Raw genomic sequence first — 14,883 nt, forward strand, 5'->3', positions numbered from 1 at the left:
GCAAGAGGTCACCATCCAGTGATGGGTTGAAAGCTGGGGGAAGTGTATGGTATAAACTTCTGCCATGAAGATTTTGCAAGAAGGACCCTGAAGACCCCATGTCAACATCCTTTCTATTAGATAGTGGCATGTACCTGCAGTAAATGTCAGCCCTTTCCATCCTTTGCTTTTGGGTTAGAAAATCTGGTCAAATATCTGAGGTTAAAATAATCTGTGCGGGGATTTTTTAGTAAAAAGCATACTATATTGCCAAAATCTTTATTTGATAAAACCAAAAGTGTCTGCTGCCACTTTCTACCATGCCAAACACATTTGTGCTTTTGAAAAGCCAGCCTCGCTCATGTCAGTGCAGGCTGGTCTCACCACACACTCATCCACTGTTCTCCAGGGCATTAAGCCTGGATGTGAATCCCACCTAGTCACTAAAAAGACTCTTGCATATCTGAGTGCTCTTGAATCATCTCCTGACCTCAATAACTGGGTAGAGAGAAAAGTGGTGTTTTCTCAGTTTCTGAGGCAGTGAAGTATCTGGAGGGAGAGGTGGTGATATCTCAGCATTGTATTCTGCCCAGGAAGAGACAGTGAGCAGTGTGAAAATCAGTAAGGAAAAACTCCAGATCAGGTGGGGTTTTTTGGCAGATAAATGGCTTGAGTGACACACCTATGTCATCACCTATTTGCACTAATTGTCCTTCCAGGGACACTCTCACAGTGCTGCTGTCGGAGTGCCTCAGTGTGACCCTCACAACATACAATGCTGTGCAAATCACCAACTCTGCATTCTCCTGTCAGCACTGGGTCAGCTGAGAGCTGAAATGGAAGGTGGAAATATCTACTTTCATACCTTCCCTCTGATCCTAATTTTATTTTAGACATTGGGTAAATGATCATTTCCTCAGGTTCTCAATGAGTTTGGGATGCTGGCTTTCTGATGCCAGCTGTCAAGAGAATGTAGTTCTTTCTTGTAAAGTGCCTTGAACATGAAAGCATGACAGCAAAGAAGCCCTACACACCACTCTTATTTATCCCCCTGGTTGTAACACACACATGGTTTACAGGGTGAAGCAAAGCATTTTACTTTTGCTAGTAAGTGACACCTTACAGACATGTCAGGCTTTGTGTTGTTTCACCTTTGATCTCATTCTCACTTTGCTTGCTTTGTACTTTATCTATGAATATTTTTTAAAAAATCATCAAAATCCATGTGCAGTCTCTTGGTCAACTCTAAGCCATTTCCTGTCAATGCTGTTCCTGTGTGTTGTGCCTCTGAGAGCCTTGCCAACAAAAACCAGCCCAATTACCATGTCACCCTCCTAGTTCCATCTGAACAGATCAAAATTTACAGAGCACTCCATGCTGCTGAAACAGCCTGTTGCTCACTGTTGAGTAAACACTAGAAGACTTTATCACTGGTGCACTGGTTTCTGTTCTGAAGGAAGAGGAGCAGAGCTGACATTGTCCCTGGATGAGCTCTCTGGCCTTTCTGTGCATAGGGACAATTTGGAGGGGTACAGTCACCTCAGTGTACCGTGTGTGAGCATGGGGTATCCCACATGGACCCCCTAGGACACCCTGAGAGGCAAACCTGCCAACAGGTTGTGCTGGACACGCTGTCCCTGATCTCTGACATCCACAAACCCCAAACAGCAATAGGCTCTAGTGCTCAGGAAGGAGATTTGCACCCCCAGTGACTTGTCATCCAAGTGATGCTTCAGCCCTCACCACTGCTCTGATTTGGTCTCTGCTGACTGCACTTGAGCTCTGAGGTCGTGCAAACAGGTGCAGTGTTTGGGAGTTGGGGGTATTTCAGCTCATTCTGAACACAGAGCAGCTCTTCCATGTGACATGTCTCTGTGGGTGAGAGGAGAAGTCAGTGGCTCCATTCCTGATTGACAGGGAGAAAATTAAGGGTTCAGGCTTATTAAACAATCTCTAATAGTGATTTATGGGGTCCTGTACATTTTAATCTAACAAAAAAAAATTTGAATCATCTAATTAGCTAAGTGTGTAATCCTGTATATTAATTGTCTATTAGCCACTTCTTAATTATAATGGAATGCTTATCAAATAACATGTGATGGCCACGTAGCACCAATTTAAGTCATTATCAGACTAGCTCCTACTTTAATAAGGATCTGTTTAACTGGAGTCTAATCATTTCATTTTACTTTAAAAGCTCTACAGAAGAGGAAGCAATGACCTTAGAAACATAGTATTCCATTAGGACTTTTTAGACCCTTTATTGTAAACAACACTACATGAAGAATCACAAAACCAATGTGAAAAATCCAAGGAACTATCAAGGAACCTGGAAACCCAGATCTTGTGTTTAAGTTTGTCCAGGAGTTCCTTGCTCATGTGCACAGCACTTTTACTTGACTCCCTCTTTGTTGGGATGCATCACTCCTGAGCTTGGAGAAAGTGATCCTTGATTTTTAACCAGCTTTTCTGGGCCCATCATCCTTCCAGGGTATTCTACCAAGCAGATCCCTGAAGAGATCAAAGTCTGCTTTCCCAGAGTCTGATGAGTTTGTTGTGTGCTCTCCTCAAGGTCCTAAGTATTCTAACTCCATAATTTTGAGGTCACTGTGGCCAAGTCTGCCCTCGAGTTTCATGTTCCTCATCAGACACTCTTGGTGGTGAAAAAAAGGTCCAGCATTAGCACCTTTCCTCATTGGCTCCTCTGTGACTTGGAGAAGGAAGTTATTATCACTGCATTCCAGGAATGTCCTGGATGGTTTATGCCCTGTTGTGTTGTTCCCCCAGGAGATACCAGGGTGGTTGAAGTTCCCTATAAGGACCAAGGTTTGTGAACATGAGATGACTCCTACCTGTCTACAGAGGAACTAATCCACTTCCTGGTTAGACAGTCCATAGCAGAACTCTACTATAGTGTCACTTGTCCCTGCTCTCCCTTTAATCCAGACCCAGAAGCTTCAAGGTGGCAGCTAATCCATCCCCAGGCAGAGCTCCATGCACTCCTGCTGGCTCATTGACATGAAGGGTGACACCTTCTCCTTGTCTCCACACCCTGTCCTTCCTAAGGAGCCTGCATCCCTTCATTCCAGCTCTCCAGTCAGAGAACCCACGCATCACAACCCTGAAGGCATGCACAGCTCTCTAATTCCTCTGGTTTATTCCCCATTCTGCTTGCATTCAATAGAGACATTGAAGCTGGGCCCCCCATTAAGCTGACTTACTGTCTGGAGTGGCTGGAATCACACTGTGCTCCTCTTCAGGTGCTCTCCTCCTGACCTGTGACCCCTCCCCAGGCTCTGAGCACCTCTGGCTGGCACTGACATCACACTGGTAGGAATGGGATGGATTGAGGTTTCTCTCCCCTGGCAACATTAGTTTAAAGCCCTCTTCACCACCCTGGAAAGTCAACAGGCAAAGACACTCTTCTTCTCTGGCAGGTGAACCCCATCAGCTCCCAGGAGATCAAGTTTCTCAAAGAGAGTTCCATGAATCTAAGTAGCTGAACCTCTGGCTGTGGCACCAGTGCTGTAACCATCCTAAGATTTTATATGGACCCTTCTCCTGCTGCCCTTTCTGATCACTCATGCGACATTTTCCAAGGAACTCTGAAATAGCTTACTCGGAGTTGTACCCACGTTCTAATGGGCAAACACTGCTGAGTACATCTCTCTCAGTCCTTATAGGCATGCAAGAGTTGTTCTCCCATTTTTTTTATCACTAGATTTGCAGAAGCAAACGAGGCACAGGACCCATCTGGTAATCTTATCAAAAATCAGATTTGGCTTTCAGAACCAATCTTTACCCAGTGGGTTTCTCTAATGGTAGTGCTATCACCTGGTTTTTGCAAAGAGCTCTGCACTCAGCTCCCAGGACTACCCTTCCACAGCATTTTTGCCTGTTACAATGGCACATGGATTTTTACTGGAGCTGATGGGCTCGTGCAAAGCAAACATCTTATGAAAGATATAAATATCTTGAAGAATGTCTGATGCTTAGTGCTAGACAGTGTAATTTTGCCAAACTAGAAATGCAAAAAACACATTAAAAAAAAAGATAATATAGGCTCATAACTAAACTTAAATGTGCAGTGGTACTGAAACAAGATCATTTCAAGCTCTGTGGAGCACTGGTTTACTTTTTCTAGCACATATCATGCTTTGATGGGCCATGGCACTCTTTGCTTAGAGGAACATCTGGGTTAAATTGGTGCCAGACTACTCTTTTAATGGTATGCCAGAGGAAGAGAGGTTTCAGCAATGAAATAAGAGAATAAACAGTTAGAACCCAGGTACTATTGTTAAGCACACCTAGGAAAAGTTAAACAGGCAATTTTAGAAATATTATGCAACCCCTAGGAATGATTTTATGCCAGAGAAGAAGCCCCTCTTTACCCATTTCCCTCAACTTTAAACCTGCAAAGTCTGTCCTGAGGTGAATGGAGATTACAACAGTTACCTGGTTTTCCAAAATTGCCTGCAAACCTCTGGGCAAATTTAGGGTCACTGTCTGTCCAAGTGCTCTGTGGTAGCACTCAAAAAATAGCTGGAACCAGAACACACATCCACCCAGAGGAATGCAATGCGAAGGAAATAGGTTAACCTGTCTTCATATGTGTCCAGAGGATATCATTAACATTAATGTAGTCATAAAGCAGCACCTGCTGGCTCAACACAGCACATCTTTGCCTACTACCAATTAACTCCTCAAAAAAATAATAGAGAACTGTTTTTGCCCTTCTGCCCCAAGCACAGTAACTTGTTTCCTGTTAAGCTTTATTAATTATAATGTCCCTGCTGCTTTGCCTCACTGAAATGAACAGTCCCATTAGTGACATAAGCTTCATAGCAAGGCGTATCTCAGCAGGAGCAAGTGCAGAGTTATTGGGCTTTAAAAATATTACACTGCTTTTTATTACTATTGTTGCTCCTTACTTGTTATAGAGCTTTCACTCTTAACCATCCAGAAGGAAAAAAACCCCACACATCTCAGTCAAAGCAGGCAAAGGCACAAATTCCACAAGGATGTTCATATTATGGTAATGTCAATGATTCAGTGAGCAAAGACCAAGGAAAAGGCGTAAGTGTGGCAAGTTGTGTGATGAGATGGGCAGAGACACTCCCCAAGAAAGCTGTAACCATGCTCTGCGTTGCTAAATGTGAACTGCAGTCAGACTGCTGATGGGAAGGTGAAGGTGAAGGTGACCCTCCTTTTGGTTCTGTGACCATGCTGCTGCACATCAGCTGGATGCTTCCAGCTTTCACAGCCCTTGGCTCTTTTAGGACCAGCTCTTCCCCAGTGCACTCAGCCTCGTGCAAGGTTTCTGAGATCCAATGAGGTCACTTACATATACATAAGCTTTGTATCTCTGATTTACAGTGTGAAGGTCACTGTCTCTTCTGCAAGGTGTCTCTTACAGCCTATTTCATGCTCTGTGGCTGAGCTGCCAGCCCTGTCTGAGCAGACACCACCAGGTCTGAGCACTCCTGGTCTGAGCAGAATTGGCTGTACAAGAAGCACAGCTAAGCCTGTTCTTCTTAGGGAAAGGACAACTCTTTCCTTTCCACCTGTATGCAGTGCTGAGGTGGCAGACACATGTGGTGCCCATTAAAATATTTTGCACTGTATTTAACCTGAGCATTTTGGCAGAAACCATAATCCATCTGAGCTGTCTGTACAACATAAACATACGGTATATGGCAGCCAGCCCACTAACTGAAGAGCTGTTTTGCATAACACAAACACTGAGGTTACACACTGTGCTTGTGCTACCCTTCCTATCTTACCAAAGTCACTTTGTGCACAGAAAGGATGTCAAGAATATGATTTACTGGTTTTGCTTGTGAGTGCATTGCAGGTGATCACAGACCAGGTATCATTGCTGAATGGACAAACATCAAGGGCACTGGCTCCTGTATTTAGAACAGAAAGATAGCAATGTGCAACCAGTTTCTGTCTGAAGTTGCCATTAGTAGCTTGTAGAAAGTTGCATGATTGCTCCTCTAAAAGTGTGCCTGATTGCATGTTTATTCACAAGTTTGAACTGCACAGAAAAGTGCAGTTCTTTCAGCTGCCGAATCTCTGTCAGTCCTCCTTTTATGAGACAGCCAAGCCTTTCCAGAGCCATGAAATGCTTTGTATTATTTGCTGCTGGGATTGTCACATCTTCTGTATCTAACAAGGTACCTGGAGACCGTCTTCTATTTCTAGGAAAGATCTCTACCTGACACTAATAAGATGACAGCATCCCAATAGCACCTTTTTGAGGCAGAAAGGGGCACTCCAGTGACCTGGAAGCCTCATCTGAAATTACTAAACCAAAGCCTGCCATCATCTTACAGACAAGGTACATGCCATCAGCCCGTATCTCGCTCACCTTCCACCTCAATGCTGATTCATTTCTCCAAGTCTCATCCCAAGAATTGCTGGATGACAGAAAAAGAGATATTTCTGCAACTTACAGGCCAGTTTTTGCAGTGCATCTTTATCTGCTTTGCCTGATTGATCAAAGATACCATTATCTGCTGTACTCTGCAATCTCATTGACTAGGTTCAGCCTTGCTAACTTCTAGCCTTCAACGATCATAAAGATTGCTAAAAATAAAGTTTAAAAAAAAAAGAAAGGGGCTTTTTTTTAACTCGATTATGGATCTTTGTAGAGGTCAAATTTCCTTCCTACACCTCAGAGAAGTTAGTTTCTTTCTGATGACAGTGGACAATCTCTTGCAATTAATTAATGAGACTAAATAATGCCTAATTATTTGTCTTTGTTTTTTCCTTCTCTTTGCATCAGCTCCACCCCACCAAACATAGAGCCCTTAGAAACCATAGCCAGTCATCTCCATTTACATCTACACATATCCCCCATATTTCCTCTTTTGGGGAAGCCCCAGGCAGTACTGTCTACAGGCAAAACTTCAGGTGTACTAAACACACCCAAGCAAACAAGATCAGCAATCAGTTGCCTCATTGTTGAAACCCATCATCCTTGATGCACAGCTGCCATCAGTGCACAGCCATACCTGGGTGATGGCAAGGGCTGAGCTGCAGATCTCCTGGAATGCCTGCCAAAGAAACTGCTTCTGAGATTTAAGTGAGTGGTAATGCCAAGTGAAACTGTTGTCATTCTGTGAGATACCTGTGCTCTTTGTGAGGAAAACACAGAACTGGAAGCACAGGCACTCACAGAAATCTGAAGCAGTATTCCTTCCATATTATGCATAGGAAACAGCAATATCTGAGAAGCGACATCCCACAACCTTTATTTTTTCCCCAAACAAGAGAATCACTGCAAAACTTCCAAAGTAAAGAAAAGCAGATGTGGTTAACAAAAGAAGTAAAATATGGTTGGAATAAGAAATTTATTAAAAATATAGGTCTTTTAAATGCCTTGTCATTTGCAAATATATTTAAAAGAAATGATAGAGATAGTAGCTCTTCCTTATACTGACATATTTTGTACTGTGTCTGAGGAAAGCTCACATACATGTCACTGTGCAAAGTGCTCGTGCTAATCATTTTCATGGGGAAAAATAAGCATTTGAAGGACCATATATTTTATGTCATGAATTCAGTTAATGCACACATCAATCAGATCGTCAAAGCTGTGTACAGACCATGGCTGGATATTTCCAGCTTTTGACATATTATATCAAAGAGAACCAGAATCCTTGAAATGCAATTTTATAGCTCTCTCTCTCTCCTCACAGCTTTCTTCCCGTATTCAATTTTTCAGGTAAACTCTTTGTATCATTTGCAGCTGCTTCAGAATTCTGGTCACCAGCTTATTAGCAACTTCAAGATCACATTATTCGTCTTCTGAGACTCTGCCGTGGCTTTCCCCCAAAACTTACAAGGACTAAGATTAGCCATATTTAGGTAGGTTCAACTACCACATCTTTCTAAATTAAATTGGTCTGGTATTCCTTCACGCGTCATCATTATCTAGTTTCTTCCATCCAATTTCAAAAATGTACTGTTACTCTTTTTTTTTCTCCATGGTCTTTTTTTTCTTCTTCTTCTTCTTTCTTTTTTTTACTTTTTTTACTTTTGTACTTAATGACTTTATGTCCAGCTGTTGATTACAAGCTGTGTTGTCTCCTCTGGGGTTTGTTCAAAGTTTAGAACTTGTCTAAGATATATTAGTCTCAAAAGAGGATGTGAGAAGGAAGAAGGGTTGGAGGATCTATATTTTTTCTTGTGAAAATTTAGAAACCTGGAATTAGAAATGACCCTTTCTTCTGTATTGTTCCCCCAGATGAAAATCATCAATAAATAGCAGTTTTTCTCTTCATGTATACTACATGTAACAAAACAGGGATTTTGGAGTCAAGTATTTCAAGCCACACTCACTAACTTAGTGAATAACAGCACAGGAAATTTCTAGCGACATGCACTGGAAAGATAAAAGCTCAGGTGTGCCTTACACCATCACCAAATGAGATCAGCTCCACCTGATGAACTGTCTTTAAGAGACAGACACTGGACTTGACAACCAGCCCATGAAAAATGAAGAGGTGTGATTTATTCAAAGGACCAAATATCTTACAAAACTGGGCAGGGGAAAACATAAAAATGCAGGAGGGGAGAGGGGTCAGACACATTCCAAGACTTGTGCAGGCAACTGCAGCATAAAAACAACCAAACAGTACTACCTACTCCAAGAACTTGGTCATAAAGTTTAATGACTTGTTATCTATACAGAGCCTTCAGCAACACAGTAAGAAGTGCCTGTTTTCCCTCACTTCTCATCTTTACTGTTGAATGCTTTCTTTTCCCTCTGTCCCTCTCTCTCACTTTTAATCTAAACAATATATCTGGTTTGAGTGTGACTATAAAGCAGACCCTTAGCAGGGACAGAGGTGTGGGCCAACTGGAAACAGCTCTGCTCCCATCCTTTCCCAAGGTCATTCCCCACCAGCCACACCTGAGGACAAGAAGCCTGCAGTGCTGTGATCAGCCAAGAGTGTGCTCCAAGGGTGGCAAAGAGACAGCATGCCCCCAGTAGCTTGCGGGGTTGTGCTTGCATGCAGCAGGATTTCAAGTCTTTGAGGCATTGTCAAATACTGTTTTCCTTCAAGACATGTATTAAACACTGGATTATAGAGTGTCCTGATAGGTTTGCGTGAAGGACATTGTGAGACTGACTGACTGATGGGATGAAGATGTCAGGAAAACATTCAGAATTTACTTTTGGCACAAGTCATGAAAAATAAGTGGAAAGCCTTCCAAATCTTGCTGCAAATAGGCTTTCCCACAGATTTAATGGGGAAAATAAATGTGCAGATTCTGGGACCCTACTTTGAATCACATTAGTGATTTGAGATGCTCCATCATTCTCTGCATCATATGAACTGCAGACTTTTGATTTCCCAGACTCTGCTAATAACAAGCCCTGTAATTAGGTATCGGTCCTTTGCAATCAGCACTACAGCTTTCTGCTCATAGGAGAAAAATTGTAGGGTGGGAGAACCACTCAAGAGCTTAGGAAAGCTGTCACTGGCGTAGTGTGGCTGGCTAATGGTTTCAAAAATGTTATTAGATATGTAGCATGCTAATAAAAATGTTCTTGCTCATTTATCTGTCTGATTGAGCCCATACAAGTTTTGGGTGCGAGCTCATTTTCTCAGACTCCAGTAGTTAAGTAACAGATTTCTTCTGATTTCCTCCTCCCCTGCACCCATGAGCCATTTGCCTGGATGGCTGCCCACAGACTGTTCCTGTTCATTAGGCAAGATTTGCTTTTGAAGTTTGATAGAGCAAGATGATGTAGAAAGGCGTGATGGAGAGATGCTGCCTAGGGACTTACTCCCCTATTTTACCCTGTTTTTCATTTTGCCCATGCAGTTTTCTGGTTTCTGTTCTTTGACTTGAGAAGAAGAGCCCAAGCATGTCAGCAGGCAAAAATCAGACTGTTACTTGACTATCTTGGAAAGCTTTGAGAGGCAGCAACAAAGAGGCTTCAGTGTAAAACCTTGGCCTGTTGAAGTTGCAACAACATTAAATGCATGAGGGGTTTTGCATCCAAAGTTAGAGACATTTTGCCAGTCTTATCACAGCCATTAGAGGCAAAAGAGTGAAAATTAATCTGATCACACTGCCTACAGTAAGGCAAAAGTCTGCTGCTCCTTGCATTGCACTGTTGAGATTACAGCAACTCCACAAGCCATTCTGGTGGAGCTCCTCTGGACCCCGTTTCATGTCTGGAGAAGTAAATTTCCCCACCAAGTTGTCTCTGACTACATTTTAAAAATTAATTTAATGCCAGTGCATCCCATTCTTCACTCCAGCAAACTGCCTCTGGAGAAAGCAATGACAGCTCTCAGACATAATTTTCTGCCCAGTACTTGCCTGAGAGTCTCTTCGTCTCTGAGGTTTCCAAAGCCAGGAGGGTTATTTTCAGGGACACACATATTAAAATTAATGCTAAATCCAAAGGACCACATGCTGCGGGGCTTGATTGGATTTGGACAAAGAATGTCACTTTCTGAAGTCAACCTGCATGTAGATAATTTTTTTTTCACCACCTAATCATGATTGTGAGAACGTAAATCATGCGAATTACAATGAGCGGAGTTGATGAATGTGCGCCACAGGAACTCCAATCCCCTTCGAGGTCACCACTGGAGAAAGTTCCTTCCCTAGGGCTTGATTTCTACTGCCTGGCACATTCCCTCCTTAGCCACACTCTTTTGAGGGAGATGAGAAGTACACCACCTTTGTTTCTGCTTTTTCTATAACCTGTCTCTCCTTTTAACAGGAAAAGGAAGCCCAGTAAGTGTCTGTAAAAGCTTCCTGTATTTTTTCTACATTCATTTATAACCAGGGTCTTAATAATTGGATATAAAGTGAAAATCCTCAGGAGTACAAGAGTGAAGTCTGCAAGTGCACAGGAATTCAGTCCTCTCAATATTTATGTTTAGCATTAAAATACTTCATGCAAAAACAATGACTTTGACTCCCAAGGCCTTCCCTCTCTTATCTCAAAAACTGTTCATACATATGCTGCAGGATCCCTATGCAAATATAAAAAGGGGATTAAGTTGTACGTGTAGTAAATCCTGTTTTTACACTAAACAGGCAAGAGCTAACAGAGAGCCTTTGGATTAAAAATAGGTCTCTGTTTGCTGAGCAGACTAAAGTATTCTTACCTCTGGTTTCCCTGCTATGCAGGAATTGACTTTTTCCTGGTAAGAAATTAAAGTGAATTATAAAATCTATAGTGTATTAGAGGTATGTTCTGTAAAATAAACAATTTTGATTTAAATAACTATATATTTGGGAATGTCCCCTGCCTCCACAAAACCACTCCTTGTTTACGAGGAATCTGTGGGGAATCTGTGCCCCAGCCCATGCACGACAGTACCATTGCATGAGAAACTTCCATGCCCTTAAGGAAATATTGGGGACACAAGGTGAAAGTTGACATCACACCTTCGATTTTTATGGCTTGTCCCATGATGAGGAAAACTGGGCTGTGGTGTTGAGCAAAAAGCAGAAGGCTCAGCAGGCAGTCCAGCTGCAGGACCTCTGACCCGGCCATGTAGGTTTTTTGTTGCACCCATTTTTATTTTTTCCCTTAAAACATTTTTTAAAAACACCAAAACACTGCTGAGCATAAGGCAAATTCCTCTCTCCGAGTCTTGTGAGACCAGCCTCTGGGTTCACAATGAACATAGTCACCAGAGTGAAAAATACCCCACAGAGTCTGATGGAGGGACTTAAAGCAGCTGACTGCAGAGGGTAAAGCACAGCTGGAGGAAGCAGAGATGGAGCCACAACTTCCTGAGAGCACAAGTACATCTCACAGCTGGACTCAGGCAAGCATTCTCTTTAAACCTGCCTTTCCTTTCCTTTCAAGAAATCTCTCAGAGAAATGTAGAAGCAGTTCTTGCCCGAGTCATTAGCCTTTGCAACTTCCCCAAGCCCTTTCAGCTCAGACACTCAGCTGCCAGAACGAGGAGCAGCCCTATTTCACCTCTGGATGGTAGAAAAAAAAGCACAGATAAAAAAGACCTGGACCCAACAAGCTGGAGAGCCCTTTCTGAGGACAACAGGGGTTACTGACACAGTCCATGCCCCAGCACTGGCAGATGGATGGGGTGAGGATGTTGGTGTGCTGTGACCCAAGGGGGCAGTTCACGCCAGAGAAGGCTCAAGATGCAACACATGGTGAAAAAGAACAGCAAGGAACGCTTGGGTGGAACCTGTCCACCATGACTTAGATGATGAGATTCTCCACTTGGAGAAGCACAGAAGGGCAGTTCACTCACCTCCCCTCAGGGCTTGCCAGAGGCAGGGTGCCTCAGGCACTGGCTGTATGATTCTTCCTCCAGAGAAGCTCAAAGGCTGGCATCTCCCTTCCAGCATGCCAGGCAGGTGCGATATCTCTGGATGTGATCTCACACATCCTCCACCACTGCAAGTCCCCAAGTCCCTGTCCCCTCCATCCCCAGCCCTGGCCAACCTCCTACAGTCCCACCAAAATATCCAGGAAGGGCTGCAAGCTGGCAACCCTTTACTGAGAAATGTGTTGTGGTGATGTGGGAACTATGGCAACAGAATGCCCATAGAATCCCAAAAGAACCCCAATGGAACCCCAACAGGTCCCCAGCAAAACGTGGGGGGATAGGTGCCAACAGCCCAGCAAAACAGTGATAAGAAGAGTCCCAACAACACCCAGGGACACTGAGGACAAAGAGGGTGCCCCAGCCAGGAGATCTCTGCCTGGTCCTTGTGGCAAGGAGTCTCCTGGATATTCCTGCCCAAAGAGGTAAAACTGTTTTGTGACACCTGTGCAGGGTTTGATGGGGACAGCGTTTTTTGTGGCTATCAGATACTGCTTTACCATTTATCCCCCATGTGTCCTTGTTGAACCTAAATTTGCTGTTCTCCATTCCTGGTTTCCCTTTCATGTGGGAGATGAAAACCAAGCCCCTAATGGAAAAAACCCATCCTGTATGGGAGTTAGGACGCAAGGAGAAGGAGGAAGCTGCAGGATGCCCCAAGGGCCATCACTTCCCTGCAGCAGGCAGGGGTAGAGACCAGAGCAGGAGAGATACAGAGCCAGCCTCCTCCCACAACCATCCGTGAGATCAGACTTTCCTAAGATGTAGGAGCAACAGTTGACCAGACCACACTACAACATACCTTAATAAAAATTAAAAATAGAAAGGTAAAATTAAGAACAACATTCTCAAATATAGGTTGAGCCAATCCTTGGGAGAGCTGGAGTCAGATCACCCTCTGCCCACTCCTCTCTGACTGCAGATACTGCCACAAACCCTCAGGCTAGCAGGCCTGGAAATGGCACAAGGGGACAGCACATCCTGGCAGGTAGCCAAGGTGCCTATGGACAGGGCACAGGCAAGAGGTTTTTAGGCATCTGGTAGGACTGTGCCTCAGCAGCGTGAGTGCTGACAGCATTGTCCTTTGGCATCTTTCTCATTCTCCATGTTGTCTTCATAAACAATATTCACATTCCTTTATCTCTTTATTTTCTTCATCGTAAATTTCTACTTCAGAGCTTGTCGTTTTAATAGACAGTTCTGTGAGTATATGTATTTTTACCTTTGACTTAACATAACATTAAAATATCTGGACGTGCAGCATAAACAAGAGGCTCTGTTAAATAGCATAAGAATAATTTATTCCATCAGAGTAAGGAGGAGACACCAGAGAGCTTCTCAGCTCTCTTTTAGTATAAGTGGCTCAGTATTACTGTGATTTTTTCTCCTTTAAACCTACAGCAGTGGTACTTACTCAGTATCACTACAAATTTGCACCACTGGTGTTTGACTGGGTGCATTGTGACTATGACCTTTAGTTCTACGTTTAGGGGCCAATGGATTAGTTATGCATTATTTGCTACCTCTTAGAAATGCTGTTCTCATCTCTACTAAAATATTTGGCTGTTGCAGAGGGTAGGACAAAAGGCAATGAAGCTGGGGGTCTCCTTTTGCACTGCAGGACATGAAGCAGGAGAGACTGTCCTGCCAAAATTCCTTTGTGTGGATGAGAGGATCAGGTCCTGCAAGCCAAAATGAGGAAAAACGTTTCTACCTGCAGTTCGCTGCAGTGTTAGAAATCAAAACCACAGCCAGCAGTAACTTCAGCTCTGTGTTACCCAGAGCCAAACTCAATAAATCCCTGGCGTTGCTGTCAGATGAGTCCTTTACTCTTGCAGAGCATGGAAGAGATGGAACCACAGGCAGTTAATTGGGGGCTTGTGTGCTGTCAGACAGTCTAACTTCAGACCAATTCTTGTGTCTCAGGCCACAGGTCCCAGTACACACACTAACAACCATGATTTATGGCTGGAGCTGCTTTGCTTTACTGTGTAGTGTAATTGCTGTGCTCTTGAAGTGTCAGGCATTCATGGACTCTAGCTCCTCAGCTGTGTGTCCTGCCTGCTCTGTGGGCCAGGCAATGGCATCTGCCAAAGTCAGGTTTTAAGTCCCATCAGTAGAGGTTGGTAGTCTGATTCTGCATACCCCTCTTAAGCTGTTTATGCTTACATGTTACAAATGTAGTTTCTTCTGACTTACCAGAATAAATGGGTTCCATTCTCAATTGTGGGTGTTACTGGTTTCAAGCAGAGACAGCTGGCTCTCATCCCTGCACCTGCAGAGCTAGCATGTTCTTTAAAACCTTGAGGCTGGGTGAATTCTCTGGGGCCTGGATCATCACATATTCGCCATATATATTTCTATAAGCCTACCAATGGCCACTGCATGTTACAGAGAGGTAATCAGGCACTCAGCTGGAGCCAATGTCACTTCTATGGAGAGACCCAGGCTTTTGGATGCAGTCCTTCAAATGGAAAGACACTGCTGAGATGAGTATTGCTGGCTCTGTCGGTGCTTACAGGACTGGTGGGATGCAACAGGCACAAGAGCTGCACAACAG

The sequence above is a fragment of the Catharus ustulatus genome, chromosome 2, assembly GCF_009819885.2.
Source record: "Catharus ustulatus isolate bCatUst1 chromosome 2, bCatUst1.pri.v2, whole genome shotgun sequence".
Lineage (NCBI taxonomy): Eukaryota > Metazoa > Chordata > Aves > Passeriformes > Turdidae > Catharus > Catharus ustulatus.